This window comes from Marmota flaviventris, chromosome 16 (genome assembly GCF_047511675.1).
Source record: "Marmota flaviventris isolate mMarFla1 chromosome 16, mMarFla1.hap1, whole genome shotgun sequence".
Lineage (NCBI taxonomy): Eukaryota > Metazoa > Chordata > Mammalia > Rodentia > Sciuridae > Marmota > Marmota flaviventris.
In genome coordinates this window covers 75592211-75609687 of record NC_092513.1, presented here as the reverse complement: position 1 = coordinate 75609687, position 17477 = coordinate 75592211, and positions in this window count along the sequence as shown.

Sequence of the window (17477 nt, the reverse complement as noted above, 5' to 3'; positions counted from 1 at the left end):
TCCAAGTCCCTGAGGACAGCACCTGAGAGCTCCTTAGAGGGCAGACGCAGGTCCTCCTGGCCTAGACCTTCTGCACCAGAACCCGAGTTTTAACCAGAACTGCGGGAATCTCCTGAGCATGCTGGGAGGCGCTCTGAGCCGGAGTGGCCCTCACTGCCTTCTCACACCTGGGCAGGTCTTCACACCCCGGGTCCAGGTCACAGTCCACAGCAACAGAATCAGCATGCCTGGGCTGACCCAGCATTGACTTCAACAGCTGGGGCTGCTGCGGAACTCCTCCAGGCTCACCTACCAGGTGGGCTCACCTGGGCCCATATCTCTGTGCAGCAGCTAATTGTGATCAGCTGGTCGCCATCTCCACTGCTGATCCAGAACCTCCAGCCTGCCCTCCGTACTCGCCATGTGCTTACCCTCTACCCCAAGGCTTCACCTGGGCCTCCTTCTTGTCCTCTGTGGCTAGCAGCCTCCAGTATTTCAAGTCAGGACCCACCCACCCACACCCACCAGCCAAGGCCTGGAAAAAGTACGGCCCCCGAAAAAATCATCCTTCAAGTCTCTCCATCTTACCCACTGATTGTCACCTCCCTCCCACCTCACCTCACCTCACCCCTCCTCCATTGTCCTTTATTACAATCCTCCTTCTCCTGAACCTTCATCCGCTTTCAACTTCTCTTCTCTTGCTGTTTGTTGAGACCTTGGCAAGACCTTGAACTTGGTTGAGTCAGACTCTGTACCTAATTTATCTGTCTTCTGCAGCCCATTGGGAGTAGGGAAAAATCCCAGAATTCTTGCCCCTGGGTCCCTTTCCTCATGGCCTCACATGCCTGTGGACATGGTTCCACCCTGGAAGGTGACACTGTTCTGGTCCATTCACTGACCACACATGGACACCATGATTTTGCATTTTCTCCCCCATGCTTCAGTGCCCTAGCTTCCTTGTCACTTGCAGTTGACAATCCAACCCTGTTTTCACTTGGAAGGGACAGTCTCTGCACCCATACATCAGCACCTACAGTGTCCACCGACCCACTGGCTCTATCCCCAGACGCTGCCCTCTTTCCTGTTGAGATGGACACACTCTCTGGAACCTCCCACTGGCTGCACCTGGACTGCCCGTTGTTCCTGGTTGGTGGCTGAGCTGTCTCTGCTCAGAGATTACAGGGAGAGTTGGAGACAGATGACAAACGGCTGCTGCTCCCATCTCCTGGTTGGATCTTGTTAATGCTGAGTGCCGTGGGCCACCCTCCATGACTTCACCTAGTGTCCCTCCTAGAATTTCTGGGGTCAGGCCTTGGACCCACCGTCCTATCAAACCATTCTGACCCCTCAGAGAGTTTCTTGTGGGGCGGGGGTCTTCTTTCTGAAAACACTCGTCACTTGTCAGGGGGCAGCACCCCTCTCTGGTCCCTTTGCCCTGAAGCTGTGCTTTCCAGACCCTTTGGCAGGATTGTCCAATTGTCTGGTGACACAAGCCTCGTAGCCCCCAGGGCTCAGCCTCAATCTCTTCTCTCCTCCACCTGCTTCCCCGACTTTAAACCCTACCTGTGAGTGTCACATAGAGAGCCCCAGCCTCACCTCTCTCTGAACTCCAGACTCCACATGTCCAGCAGATACCCTGTTATGGTTTAGATAGGAGGTGTCCCCCAAAAGCTCATGTGAGAGATAATGCAAGAAAGGGGGTGAAACCATTGGGTTCTGAAAGCCTCCACCTAATCAGAGCATCAGTCCTCCTGAATGCATTAGCTGGGTGGTGCCTGTAGGCAGGTAGGGTGTGGCTGAAGGAGATGGGTGGCTGCTGGGATGTGCCTTTGGGGTACATATTGTTTCCCTGGTGAGTCAGGCTTGGTCTCTCTGCTTTCTGATTGCACGTCCTGAGCTGTTTCCTTCACTCCACCCTTCTGCCTTGATGTTCTGCCTCGCCTCAGGCACCAGGCAACGCATTCTGTCCACTGAGACCTCTGAAACCCTGAGCCCCCCAAGAACTTCTCCTCTTCTAATGGCTCTTGTCAGGTCTTTTGGTCACAGCAGCCAAAAAGCTGACCAAAACAGAAATTGAAATGGGGTTGTTGCTAGGACTAATTTGACTATTGAGAAACTTTGGGAGCTTTTCAGAAAATATAAGAGGAATTTTGGAAAATTGAGACAGGCGAGCTGGAAAACATTTAGGTTGTTTTAAGAGAAGCTGAACAGGAAATTCTGTGGACGGTAAAGACAGGGCTCATGAGGACTCTATAGGAAACTGGACTAGAGGCCGCTCACGTTCTATTCTGACCAAGAAGTGGTCTGGATTTTGCCCATGTCCTGAGACTTTCAGTGAGGCTGAATTTCTTAATCTGGTGGAAGACATTTCTAGATAACATTCAGGCAGTGGCATGGATACTGTTGGTGGCTTTTAGGCAAGTATATTGTGATAATCAGGAGAAGAAAGATTTGAAAAACTTGCAGTGTGGCCAGAAAAGTCCAAGTAAAACCGAGGCTAATGAAGTTGTGGTTGTTAATGACTTTCCACTCACTGAAGAGATGCTAAATGTCCAGGTAGGGTGGGGCTGGAGGAGGTAGGCTATTGGGGGTGTGGCTTTGGGGTTTATATTTTGTCTAACACACCCCAAACTGAACAGCGGATTATATATACCACGTGTATTCAATACACGTGTGATACAGGAGACATACAACTCAAGCACAGTCTCCTCAAACCCACATGTGTGCTGACTCCCATAGATACATTAGCTTTACATATAGGTGCACATACACATACACACGCATTCATTTCAGCCTAAAAGTTCCATTTACTGAGTAATAGTGTAGAAAATATTTTGCTTTTTTTTCTTAAATTACAACCACATTCTTTGAAGATTGGTGAACTGATGATGATCATTATTTTCAAAAACAGATGACAAATAAAACTTTATCATGAGAATTATTATTATTATTATTTTTTGGTACTTGGGGTGAAATAAAACCCAGGGTTGTTTTACCACTAAGTTTCATCTCCCCACATTTTTTATTTTTTTAGGGTTTTGCTAAATTGCTGAGACTGGCCTCAAACTTGCTATCCTCCTGCCTCAACCTCCTGAGTCATTGGGAGGATGGGGGTGCCCCACCGCACCTGGCTGAGAATGCTTCCTGAAGGTAAGAGTCTGAATATTTTGATGTTCATTTTCCATATCTGGGTTCTGATTCACTGTGCCAGAGACTCAGAGAGATTACAAGGAGAGTTCAAGGCAAACAACACAAATTTATGTTTGAAAAACATCTTTTACTCTTTAAAATTTAGTAAGAATAAATAATTGGTCAGTGAACGGGGTGGGGAGAGTCACCGCAGGGGCACGGCTGGGGAGGGAGGAGCTGGCTGGTCATGGAGGAGCAGCAGGGAGAACAGCCAAGCTCAGCCACCATGGCTGCAGGACCACGGGGAGATGGCCCACAGTTGTCTGCTGTCCCTGTGGGGTCCTTGGCAGCTTACCTGAAAATGGCACTCCTGTGACATGGGGGACTATTATTGTTACCGTGGCATCTTTCACCCAAACATCCAAGGAAGAATTCACTCTGCAGGGTCCTAAAGAGGGTTTCTAAAGGACGTCTGATGGCCAGAAGCCCAGAGGAAGCTCCCCTGGTGCAGGTTTTGGGAGCACCCCAAAGACTGCAATCCAGAAAGGACAAATGGCAGACGTGGATTGTGTTGTGGGGTACCGCAGTCATGGGGGGCAGGGGTAATGGAGCAGGACAGGGTTCAGTGGCTGCAGGTAGGATGGTGGAGGGGCCGAGACAGGGCCTGTGAGCGGCCCAGAGACCCCCTGTGATGTGCCAGAATTCAGCTGTCCTAACCAGGGTGGGAAGTCACGCTGAGACAGGCTACAGAGAAGGGTGCGACCTTGAGCCATGAGGTCCAGGGTGAAGGTGAAGGGTTTGGGACAGGAGTCGGGCACAAAATCTGCCATGGGATTTCCTAGCCATGACAGAGTTGATGACGGGATTTGATGACAAGACCCAGAGTGTCTCCCCAAAGTGCAGGAGACAGTTGACCCCAACCAGTGCCCACTCGTGGGTAAAGGGACGGAGCCTTCTGTCCTCTTCCAGGCTGGAAGGGCTGCCAGGAACCGAGATCAAAGGCTTTTCAGAATGGCTCCTGCCAGGGCCAGGATGGGGTCAGCTCTCGGAGTGACCAGGCACTCCCTCCCAGAGGAGTTTCCTCTCTGCAGAGATGCCCAAGCATGCCAGGGTCGGGTGGTGGGCAAGGCCAGAGCTGGCCCTAGGGCCAGAAGCCCACAGGGAGGGTGGGGGACTGTCTGCCTCTCCGGCTGGAGCGATGCATTATTAATGCTAAAAATTATACAAAAGGAAAGTGTTGTCTGACACTGGAAATCCAGCTCCTTTTTTCAAAACGTTTCAGTTTTAGGTAATTTGACAAGATAAAGACAATGCAATCCGGAGAAACAAGCAGCTGAGAGTGAATCACACCCAGAAACCTGGGCTATTCCAGCACTTTCTAAGGATGAACCTTAAAGAAAAGATGCTTGAGAAGCAAGGACATTTGAGAAGCTTGTCAAAAACAGGCTTATATAACACTTTAATCTGTGGCTTTGCTTATGGGGCTTTCTTTTCTTGATTGAGTGCACAAAATTTCTCTAAGCAGCCCTGAGATACAGTGCATTAAATGTCTGGGTAGCATTCCCTTCCAAATCCCTTTGCAGAAGATAGACAAAAAAAGGTGTTCATCCAGGTAAGAAACTTGACAATGAAGACACCTCTTTGAGGTCACGCCACGCTTTGCAGGGATTGGTGAGACAGACCCAAGGTTAGAGATGGAGAACAGAGACCAGACAGTGCTACTTCCAGAGGCCCTGGGAGATATTTAACCTCTAAATATCTGCCAATCAAACCTGAGACCCAGTGTCCTAGAAGGCTTAAAGTTCTGCCCTCACAGATGGCCCATTTGACAGATTTAGAACAGAAGATAAAAATGTTAAGCCACCATGAAGAATTTGTGTATGTCAATGGAGAGGCACAGCCACTTGGACCTGGGGTAGGATGTACATGGCAGTACAAAAGGGTATTATATATCAATTCCTTGGACCTCACCCAGTAGGGGCCCTTCCTCAGAAGTCCTGAGACATCCCCTGGCTCCTTTTAGCTCTAATCAGAAAGAGAAAGCATTTTGTTCTAATTCGATCTCATCTATGCAGCTCAAAGACCTCTGCTAGTGCTACAGCACATCATTCATCGTTGATAAAAATCCTTTCCAATGTCTCCTTTGTATTTTAGAAACTCAACTTATTGATAATCAGTATTGATTTTATAAAGCATTAGTCATTGTTACCGTAGAGGCTTGGACTCCGAAACTTGGATTTGATTTTGCTTTTGACTAATGACATCAGTGCCAAATGGTTTGGAGGGTCTGATGGAAAAGCCCCACCTCTCTCTTCCCTGGAATAAAGCCAGGGCCTCTCCTCTCTGAGGCCCGGGTGGGAAGAGTGACAGGCAGGTGTGACAAGATCAGGGTGTGACTGATCCCAGCAGACAGGCCATCTCATCTAGGACTTCAAAGCATTTTTCTCCCCCAGGCTTATTAAGGTTTATCAGAAAAAAAGTAAAAATTGTCTATATCTTGGGAGGATAACCTGAAGTTCTGATACACATGTATGTTGTGAAATGACTGAATAGGGTTAGTTAAAAATCCATCACCTCATATACTTAGTATTTTTTTTTGTGTGTGTGTGGCAAGAACATTTAAGATCTAATCTCATATTCGTTTTTAGGAATAAAAATCTGTTATTAACTATACTCAGGCTGCACCAAAGATCTTCAGGTGCATTTCTCCTCTCTGGCTGCAACTCCACGTCCTCTGTCAAGCATCTCCCCATTTCCCCTACTCCTCATTCCCCGGCACCCTGTCTGCTTCTGTGAGATCAGCAGTTTTAGGTTCCACATGTAAGCAAAATCATATTGTATTTGTCTGTGCACCTGGCAAATTTCACTTAACATTAGGTCCTCTGGGTTCATGTGTGCTTCTACGAATGGTTTCGTAAAGTCTGAATGGACTTTACGAATGCCGTATATTTTCCACGTATTTTTTTTATCCATTCAACTGTTGATGGACACTCAGGTTGATTCCGTACCTTGGCTACAGTGAACGTGTACAGATGTCTCTTTGAGGTACCGATTTCTTTTTCTTTATACTCAGTAGTGGTTTTGCTGGATCACACAGTAGTTCTATTTTTTTTTTTTTTAGGAAACTCCATACTGTTTTCCATAATGGATATGATACTGGAGGCAGGAACTTTTGACTCAGTGACAGTAGGAAAGAAATCGAGTCAAATGAGCTTGAAAATTCAGGCAAGGCTTCAATCGGAGCTTCAGGCCAAGGGGAAACTGGGACTCCCGCTGCAGGGAGAGAGCAGTGACGGAGGGGCCAGGCTGTTCTCTGAACAGAGGGAGATGCAAGCTTTCGTTGATTTGCTGGGGTGGGTGAGGGTCTGTAGTTCTGCCTTAGTGGAGGGCACAATTCCAAAAGATGTTTCTCCTTGCTCAAAACGAGGACCACCAGATGGCCATGGTCAACCTCTCCTGGAGACTGAGTTACTTATGGGGCTGGTGCCAATGTTTTGTGCAAACTTGGAAGCCTTGTGGCTTGCTCTGAGCCCTATGATAGTGCTGAAGGACCTCAGGGGCGTGGATTGCGGCTATCCCTGCTGAAGGTGCACGTGGGTGGGTAGAAGAAACCATCAGCTCCAGTGGGCAACCAACACGTACCCAGGCAGAGAATCGGACCCAAAGGCTAAGGCACCAAAGGGGACAGACATAATATGAAGACAGATGTACGTAGACATCTCACTGAAATACTTAGAACCAACAAACAAATTCAGCAAAGTCTCAAGATACAGCCAACATACAAAAATCAGTACCATTTCTATATACCAACATCAAATGGTCTACAAAAGAAAGTTAAAAGAAATCCAATTCACAGTAGCACAAAACACTTAGGATTAAATTTTACTAAGGAATGAAGGCGTATACACAGGAGATTCTATACTTATAAAACATTAATAAAAGAAATTTAAAATGACCAATAAATGGGAAGAAATCCCATGTTCATGGACTGGAATAATTTATATTGTTAAAAGTGTTCTTTTAAAGGAAGGTGTGAATTGCAAATGCTTGTTACTAAAATAATTATCTCCTGAGATCAAACCAGTGTGTTTCTAAAATTATACCCTTGAGATTTTACACACCCTGTGCTTGTGCCTCAGGGGAAGTGAGACCCCAGGGACCCTCAGGGACCTCCAGGGATCATCTCTCCATTGCTCCTGACATTCTGTCCCCAGCTTGTTCTGCAGCCAGACTGGACACCTTTGACGTGACAAGGCCAGGGGGTCTGTCCCTACCAGGCCTTTGTTTTAAGGAGCCTGTGCAGCTCTGCTTAGGTTTGGGTTTCACAGCACTAGGGGGAAAAGAAAACAGTGTGAAGAAGAAAGAAAAGTGGTTTGTGGGAAGAAGGAAGCCAGACAGAAATGAAAGTGGTGATGTTCACGTCTGTCCCTGCAGGCAGCTGTGTGACACATGGGGGTGGGGTGACATGAGCAGGTGCCTCTGCCCAAATCACATCAGAACTGGAGTTCTGTGACCTGCAGTGTCCCCACCTCCCTGCTCCCACACCTGTCCTCACCTGTCTGCACTCACAGCCTCCCACCTCAGCAGAGCATTCTCTCTGTCCCAAGAGAGACAGAAGATCGTATTGTGAAGGGGAAATTCAAATATGTGACTGTGCATGACACAGAGTCATGGGCCAGCAGAGCTAGCAATCACCCTGAGTGAGTTTTGCCTTTTCCCTGGATTCTGGCAGGACAATCCAAGTATTCCATGAATCATTTATTACTGAAAACGTCTTCCTGAGTGCCTCTATGAGACAGGTGAGGTTGTGCGTAGCCCCCTGAGGAGCAGCAGATGAAATAAAAATCAAACAAATGATGGATTCTACCAAAGCACATCTGGTCGGGGGATGGCAGCATTCGTACCAGAGATGTATCCTGTGCCAGCCTTGAGTACTGAATCCATTCCACTCCACCGCCAACTTACCAACCCTGTGCGGAACACATTGCTGTGATGTGAGGTGAGTGACCAGTGGTACTTTAACTGGGTGGCTAAGGAAGACCTCTCTGAGGATGTGCCTAACTGTGACTATAAGCAATTGTTGGGAGGTTGAGCCATGTGAGGACAAGGTGACCAAGTGCTGCAGGTAGAAAACTGGCCAGTACAAAGATCCTGAAGTAGGGACCAGCTTGGCATATTGGGAAAGAGTAAAAACAAACAAACAAACAACAACAACAAACAGTTTGCCCAAGGTTATCAAACCAAGGTCAAGGACAGATCCTCTAAGTCTTCATTTCCTCAGGCTGCTGTAACAACTTAACCACAAACTCAGTGGCTAAAACAACACAGATTTGTTACCCTATGGTTCTGGAGATTAAAGGTGCAATTCTGGTCTCACTGGGCTAAGATCAAAGTGTCTGAGGGCTGGTTCTTCTGGAAGCTCTAGGGCAGCTTCTGTCTCCTTGCAGTTTCCATTTTCTAAAGGACACCACAGCCTCAGGCTCACGCACTGCTCCTTCTCCACCCTCCCGGCCAGCAACATCAACCTCAGCTTGCATCTTGGGCGTGGTCCCTTCTGACCCCACCTTCCCTTCAAGGACCCTGTGATCACATATGTCTCACTGGAATAATCCAGAACAAGTGTCCCTTTTCGAGATCAGTGGTTTAGCAACTTTGTCTCCATCTGCCACCTTCGCCGGGTAAGAGAGCACGTTCACAGATTCTGGGAATTGGGACGTGGATGTCTTTGTGGGGCTGATATATTATCGTTGTCAGCTAGGTAAGGGGTTTGGGGTTTATTCCTGCATGTATCAGGAAGTTTTTTGAGGAATCCATGATGGAAGTATCCTGATTACGAGCCTTTTTGGGGTGTTCTTAGCACTGGCACAGCACCCTCCATCAGGGGAGCAGCCTTCTGGTGTCATGTCTCCCCTTGGGCCCACCCCAAGCCAGAGCTGCCCACCTTGTGTTTCCCGTGAAGTGGGGAAGGAAGTTGGAGCCACTGCTCTCTGCTGCCAACTGCTTCTGGCCAAGGCTTCTCTCTTGTTTAGCCTTGAATGTATTCCAGGGTTCTCTGAGTGGCCTAGGGAAAACTCAGCTTTAGGGGCTTTTCAAATCAGATAAAAAATTGAAATACTTTAGAAATTATTCTGTGAGGCCACCTTCATATTGAAAGAGGGAAATGCCATCAGTCTGCCATATGCGAGGGTTCTGTATCCACACATTCAGTCAAACTTGGATTGAACATATTTGTTAAAACTTTCAACTATGCTGAACATTTTTCTTATCATTATTCTGTACCTGATAGAATAGAACAAGTATTTACATAGTATTTACATTGTATTTAGTATTATAAATAATTTATAAATTATTAAAAAATTTTTTTTAGTTGTAGTTGGACACAATATCTTTATTTATTTTTATGTGGTGCTGAGGATCAAACCCAGTGCCTCACACGTGGGAGGCGGGTGCCCTACTAATGAGCTACAGCCCCAGCCCTAATTTAGAAATTATTTAAAATATATGGGAGGACGTGTGTAGCTATATGCAAGTAGTACATCATTTTATGTAATGGACTTAAGTATCCATGGACTTTGATATCTATAGAAATCCTGGAACCAATCCCCCAGAAATACCATGGGATGTCTGTATATAGTTTTAATATTACCATCTTTAGTGTAAGTAACTCTTTGTCTCATTTGCCTTTTACTCAACTTAAAAGTCATCTTCAGTATTTCACTAAATTATTTAATTATTCATGTTAAATTATATGCTTGCTGTGACCAATATCCTTGTATGAAGAAGGGTTAGAAAGGAAGCAGAGATGCTGCCCCATTTAACTATATATAGACTAGTGTAAAAAAAATGCCAGGAAATGACCATAGTCATAATGAATTGTCTAAATTAGCACAAGATGGTAAAACTCATTGGTAAAATTAGAAAAATCTTTGTTTTAGGGACAAGTTTTCCCAAAGCTTGAAAATCAGCTCTTTGACCATTTGCATGTAGGTTTAGTGTAAGGATGGTTCTGCAGGGGTTGTTACAACATATGACAACAACCATGGACCACCAAAAATAATCAGAAGCCACTTCCCGCAGAAAGTGGCTTTGCATGACCTCCCGTTAGATATATATATATTTTTTGCTAGTTAATATCTCTTCATTGTTTTCAAGAGTGGAAGGTATTGTGGCAGCTTTCAGGCTACCTGGAATCATTGATAACGTGTATTTATCAAGTGTCATAATAGAATGGTCTCTCAGGAGACTCATTAAAACAAGTTCATGAAGATCATAGGCCAACTAGCAGGGCAGCGGAGAGTCTGTGGACTTGGCTCCCCAAGACACCAGCTGGGAGAGGGTGGACCAGCCACAGGGCAATCCACGTCACATTGTTGTGACTGTTGTGATGCCTCATAGATGCCCCGCTGCAGGAAGGAGCTCTGAGGCTGAGGTTCTGGATTCTGGCTTATCATCCTGTGGTGGAAGGTGGAAGGGCAAGAATGCACTTGAGAGACAGCAAGAGATCAACCCTGAAGACCCACGTCCTCTCAAAATAGGCATTAACTCATTCATGAGGGCAGAGGTCTCATGACCTAAAGAGTGCCCCCTTAGCCCCACTTCTCAACACGATGGCTTTAGGGATTCAGTTTCCAACACAAGCTCTTTAGCAGACACATTTAAACCATACATAGCTGTATCTCTAAAGCCAAAGGTTTCGCTCTTTCTTCTTTTTTTCTACACTGTAACCCAGACCTGGGAACTCGAGGGTAGAATCTAGTAGTTTGCGTTTTAAAAAGTTGTCTATGGGATTCTGATGCCTGAGAACTAGTGCAAAGAGGGCTATTAAACTTCAGAACAATACAGAGGAGCTGAGGCAAAATTCAGCTCATGATTATTAATACCAGGGTAATTCCTCTCCACTGTCATTCTGAAACTAAGGGAAAATTAAAATAAGCCCTCTTGCTTTCTGGGCTGTTAGATGACTTTTTTTTAAAAACCACTTATTTTAGAGGTTATATAGGTAGACAGCAGATTATAAGTTTCCCATTAGCTTTGCTAAAGATAGTACCTCCAATGTGTGGGTCATGATAATATCTGTTGCCTGGGTACTTTTCAGAGATGTCGAGGCCACTTTGTCATGAACCACTGACTCTTCACTGTTTGAATATCCAATGGGTGAGCTTTTCACTTCAAGAGGCTCAAACTCCACCCTCAGATCATGCTAATGAAGCCATTTTCTCAACATGTGTCCCACGAAGACTGATTTCACATGTGCAGACCACCTACTACTTCTCCCTCAGTCACTTTTCCACCCTGCTTCTTTGTCCCATTGATATCTCTAAACCCGATCCTCACAGAGGTGGGTTTAGACTTAGGTCTTCCACCTCTGCACTTAGCTGCCTTGCAAATAAACTCGCTCTTTTTGCAAAACTCATTGTTTCAGTGATTGGCCTACTGTACAGTGGGCAAAAGGGGGCTGCTTTAGTAACAATTCTGATAACCTTGTTCCAGGCAACCTGGAAGGAATTCCTCTACCTGTCTCATTAAAAAATGACACTTTTTCTGCCAAAGACTTTCTCCCATTTTCTCATTCAAGGTCAAGTTATATGTTTCTCCTTTCAGCAACCTGGGGTCCTTCTCTGAGGACCCTGGAGAGCAAGGACAGGGCCTCACTTCATGGGCCAGGGATCTAGGAGACGTACAGTAATGTTTGCTGAACACCATTGATGGTAACACTGCTCAGATTCCAGCCAGAGAAACAGGCCATGAATCAATCCATCAGCCAGAGTAGGTCAGGGTCCTCCGGAGAAGCAGAGCCTATAGGTGTGTGTGTGCAGAGAGAGATTTATTTATTTTAAGGAATTGGCTCATGCAAAATCTGAAGAGCAGCCTGGAGAGCCAGGGAAGGGTGAGGAGCTGGTTCTGTGATTAAAGTCTGATGTGGAGGCAGAATTTCCTGCTCCAGAGAATCAATATTTTCCCCAACATTTCACCTGACTAGAAGAGGCCCTCCCACATTATAGATCCTGCTTTAATCAGGGTCCTTTGACTCAAATTTTAATCACATCTTAAAACAAAAAAAGAAACAATTTCACAGCAGGTGTTTGACCAAACATTTGGGCACCACAGCCGAGCCAAGGGACCATGGGCCTGGGGCGTGGCTCAGCGGTAGACTGCTCACCTCACATGTGCGGGACCCTGGGTTCGATCCTCAGCACCACATAAAAATAACTAAGTGATAGTGTGTGCAACTACAACTAAAAAATAAAAATAAAAAACAAAACAAAACAAAAAAAAAAAAACAGTGGTACCATAGGAACAATACAGCTTAGGAAGCCCTAGAAAGAGCCAGGTGGCTGGAGTTGGATGCAGGCATGTCTGCTCGGGGGCACACAGATGCACACTCCAATGAATGCACACACACATACGCTTATGTACACATGTGGCAGTGACCACCCAGGTGCATTCTTGGAGGTACAATTATTGAACTTAGGTCAAGATTTGAGCCGTTCTCCAAACCTGCAGTTCTTCGTGTAACACAAAAGCAAATCAAAAGCCACAGAGCCCTTTGTCAAGGACCTAAAGGTCAAGTCATAATTCATGGCCTAGGCACTTTTGCCTGGTTGTCCCTCCTAATCAGCTAACGGCTATCTAGGCAAATAGCCCTTCCTTGTGAGGCATTGAAATTTCAGTCTGTGAATCAAACCATGTTGGCCACCCTAACTAGTCCCACTCCTTCCTTTATCACCTTATGGCATTTACCCCACCCAAAATATTCTAAATAGTCGGTGTGGTTATGAGTTAAATCCAGAATTTTGACCTTCAAAGAACCATGCCTTCCTTACTTTTTGGTCCTCCCTTTTAAAACCAGCTCTCACCATCCTTAAAAATGATCGGGACAAAACTAAAAACAATCAGAGCTAGAGCATTAAATACTTTGGTTTCACATTGGGACCATCTCACCGGCGTGTTCTTTCCTGCGAGCAAAAATTAGAAAAGTTTTAGCTTCCTGGGTTTTAAATTTCTGAAGCTTTGGAATTCTTTCAAACTAATAACAAAAATGAGGACATTTGAGTGAATTTTTTTAAAAAAATGATTTGTCTCATTTGCTTCTGAGATGTGTTTCGCACACAAAAAAAGAGTGTTTCACAGGCATGTTCTTTTGAAAGTCACGAGTAACAAGGTAGTGTGAGCTGGCACCTGTGGGCCCAGCTGATTGTAACTGCAGGATGCACCAAGCACAGAAGGGAGCAGCCAGTGCCAGGCAGGGGACAGGGGAGCCCTGGGGACTTTGTCGGGAGGTACTGGGGGAGCCCTGGGGACTTTTGTCGGGGGGTACTGGGGGACCTGGCATCTGTGAGCAGAGTTGAAGTCATAGGACAGTCTGCTGAGTGGGCAGGGAGAACCCCAGCTTCTGAGATGGCTTGAGAAGATGCTACTGTCCATTCCAGGCCAGTGATGCCCAAAGCTAATGTGAGCAGACGCTTTTGTTCTTGGCTGCTGTCATCAAAGTTCAAAGGGATGGGTGATTTCAAGGTCATTGGAACATTTTGGTTGAGGGTGATGGAGGCGAGGCTGCAGGGTCTTGTGGTGGAGAAAGGTGTGTGGGAAAGAGCCCGACTGTGTGCCGAGCACATGTGAAGGTTCTCAGCTTCTAGCTGAGCCGCAGGAAGGTGGCTGGGAGGGGCCTCCTTAATGACCCAGCAATTGTTTAGACAAACCACATCACAATCCAGTTTGCACGTCTGAAAGTGAAAGTCACACCTTCATTTCCTCTTTGAAAATATCATAAAAACAGATTAGATGCACCTGAAAAGAAATGAGAGCTTTTCAGGCAAGGTGGCTTAAATTTAGAGAGTATTTTAAGGCACAGTAACATTCTGCGGGGAGAGGCAAAAGAATCCCTTAATAAGCATTTTTTTAGCAAGAGCACACTCACGGGCGTGCCCAAATGTTGGCCAGGTGTGTGTGGAATATGAAAGTCAGAACTCGATTTTTCTTGGAGAATTCACGCACAAACTAAAATAAATAGGATTCATTTTGAAGATTTTGTTTGTGTTGAAAAGAGCCATGACTAAGACCCTAATTCTCTGCTTCATGCATGGGGCCACATCTCCAGGCATCTTCTGAGCATGGGGAGGGGAGGTGACCAGCACTTTGACACGTGTAGGTGAAGCTAGCAAGTCTTGTGTTGTCATGTACTTGGAGCACCAGGGGTAAAAGTCTCTCTTCTGGGACCCTCCTCTCCCACCCTTGAAGTCCCCCATCAATGTAGCCATTGTCAATTAGCTGAGTCTTAAACTGTGCCTGAGACTCCAGGGTCAGACTCTGGATGCTGAATGATAACCTGCTGGTACTTGGGGGGGGGGGAGCCCAAAACCTCTCAGGTCCTTTTGGATGCTCTAATCTGGTTGTTGAACTGTCACATTTACAGGAATGACATCTCCCAGTTGTCCAGGAACTTTTTGTGCCGGGTTCCACTCAGAACAGTATTGATAGTGTCAGCATCCCACAGAATCTTCCCCACTTAAAAAAAAAACAAACTGGTTTCCCTTCTATAAACTCAAGGATGTCTCTCTGGCAAGCAGCATTTTATATGGATGCCAATGTTTCCCACTGGATTCTATTTTCCTATTCCCAAGCCCTTAATCCTGAGATAATATCACAGGCTCAGATGAGGCTTGATCTAGAACAGTTGCTTTGAGAGCTTAAAAACCTTCCCAGGCATTATTTTGGACAAATTGAGACTGGCAGGCATTAACCAAAATCAGATGAGATCAACCAGCACGACTCTTCTGCCATAAAAGAAAAAGGTAACTTTCAAATGCTAGAAGAAGTAGACAGAAAAATTCATTCAATCAAATGGAAAAAAAGAGTTCTGATAAGCAGAGATGTGACTAGTGACTCCTGCCAGCCCCCACCATCGTGGGTACGCACACGTGCAGGCACACCCACACACATGCGGGCACATGAGCATGCACACACATACACATGTGTGTTCATGTCTGCACATCCAGGTATGCACACATCTTATGACCACACTCCTGCCATTCTCTTTGCCCATCTTCTCCTTTGGGGGTTCAGGCCCAACGGGATGATGTTGGTGGCTGCGTCTCCAGAATGATTTTATATGCAGGGAAAACCATTCACTCCTGACCTCCTGCCCTTTTACTTTCCTTTGCTGACCAGTGCTGGAATTAGGTGCTCACCTGCTTCCACATGAAGCAAAACTTCCATCCTTTGTTAAGAAGCCCCGAATCTCTGAGAGTCCTTGGATCCTGGTACGTAGCCATTTTTCAAATTCCCTCCTGAAAGCACCTGGCTGAGCTCCAGGGAGATTCAGGTGGCAGGTGAGTGTGGGAGCTGTGAGCAAGCCCTGGCTTCCTCACCCATGAGACACCCGGGAAGCCTGTTTAAAAATCTGCAAAAACCACATAGCTTAGCGAATCTCCTCTAGGGGCTGCACCGTGAAGAAAGTCTACAATTAGGTGGGAGGTATGCACAGGTGGATTCATGGCAGAAATTTTTAACCGCAAAAAATTAGAAATGAGTCAACTGTTTTTCAGTGGGAAATTTGATAAATAAACGGTAATATATTCGTAAAGAAATAACAGAATGACTTAGATTTACCTGTATCAGTGTGGATATATATCTCCCACATAAGATGCTCAAGGACAAAAGCAACTAGCAAAGGAATACCTGTGTGACGGTACAGCATTTAAAGACAAACAAAGCAAACATGAAAGAGTCATGCAACCATTTCATGCGTGTGCCACGTGAGGAATGGGTGGAATGAGTGACGCTGCCCTGGGGATAGCAGCAGCCTCTGCAGAGTTGGGTGGGAGATGGTGATGTGGAGGGTGGGAGATTGTGATGCGAAGGGTGGAATGCACATGCATATTAGTTTCATTGCCCCTGATGTCATTTTTGCATTTCTGGAATATTTAATATATAAATATGTGTAGTTGTGTTGTTATACAGGTATAAATGCTAACTAGAATGAATAAAAAGAATCAAAAATCCAAACAGGCAAAGCGTGCTTGGAATATTAATTTTTCTATGCAAGTCGTGAATGTTCAATCAATAAAATGCTTGTATCCTGGGGGAAAAAGAGCTCACCTGTCACACTGCTGGAGTGGCCGGGTGACGGTGGGCATTATGATGATATTTGCTGTCAGCAAAGCCTTTTCTATCCAGGCGGTGAAGCCTGGGGGATCCCGCCTTCAGTCAGTCTGTTTTTAGTGCCTGTGTCACGTCTGCACCATCAGGATTCCCAGCCAATGTGGAAATACCCTGGGCTGGGAGTGGCTCTGCCAACCTGGAAGGTGCTCACCTGGGCACTGTGTGTCTGAGTCACCTGGCGGGTGGGCTTGGCTATTTTCCAGGGTGGTCCAAGCCTCCCTGGATGCCTCTTCTCCCCTCAGGGTGATCCCTCTGCTCACCGCCAGGAATTACGTGGGCGGCTGCCCAGGTGGTTCTCACGAGGAGGAGCAAGGTGTGTTTGCTGAGCTCACTGTGGCTGATCCAGAGGTCCTTGAGGGAACTGTGTTTGAATCTCAGACAACAATCAAACCCTTCAGAAGTTTTTCATACCATTGGAAGTTTTCCTCCCATCCCTCTACTCCCTGCTTTTCTTGAACAAGCACAGCCTCACTGAAGACATCTGTGGACAAAATTTTGTGCCCCCTGATCTGTTTCATCCTCTACCAAACCATCTAAAGGTTACACAAAGGGTTCTTTTATTTTTCCTTTGGAACATATTATTGCTTATCAGCAGCTTTTGTTTGGTCATGTGGGATTCTATTTGTGCCTGCAATCTGTCACCAGACATAACTTTGTTTTACTTTTGTATGTTTTCACAGGAAATAAACATCAAGATATCAAGGATCAGCCTGATGATGGATTTCTGTTGCAGTGCCCCCGTACCATCATGTGCCAATGATCCCACGTGACTGGATATGGAGGACAGCGTGCATTGGCCTCCTCCAGGCTTGGGCACAGAGAGCCCCTCCCCACGCAAAAGGAATGTTGGGGTGAGGCTGGGGTTGGGGTGGGAGGCTACTCACTGTCTCAGGCCCAGAGACACTTACAGTGAAAACCGAGCTTAGTTGATCAACAAAATACATGTGAAGCAGCCGAGAGGATGTATTGGTTTCTTTTTCTGGTAATTTAAACAAAACATAAGTTCTTTACCACAGTCCCACAGTTTTCTGCCGGTCCCTTTGTTATACCTCTGGTCCTGACCTATATTAACTTTTCTCTTTGACTTCGACAGTTATCCGGTGGGCTTAATCGTCTCTGCCAAGAACTATGGTCAATCACCTGCTTAAAAACCGCTGACTGATTATTCTGCGACAACTTTGAGGGCTACAAGGATGCTTCAGATATTG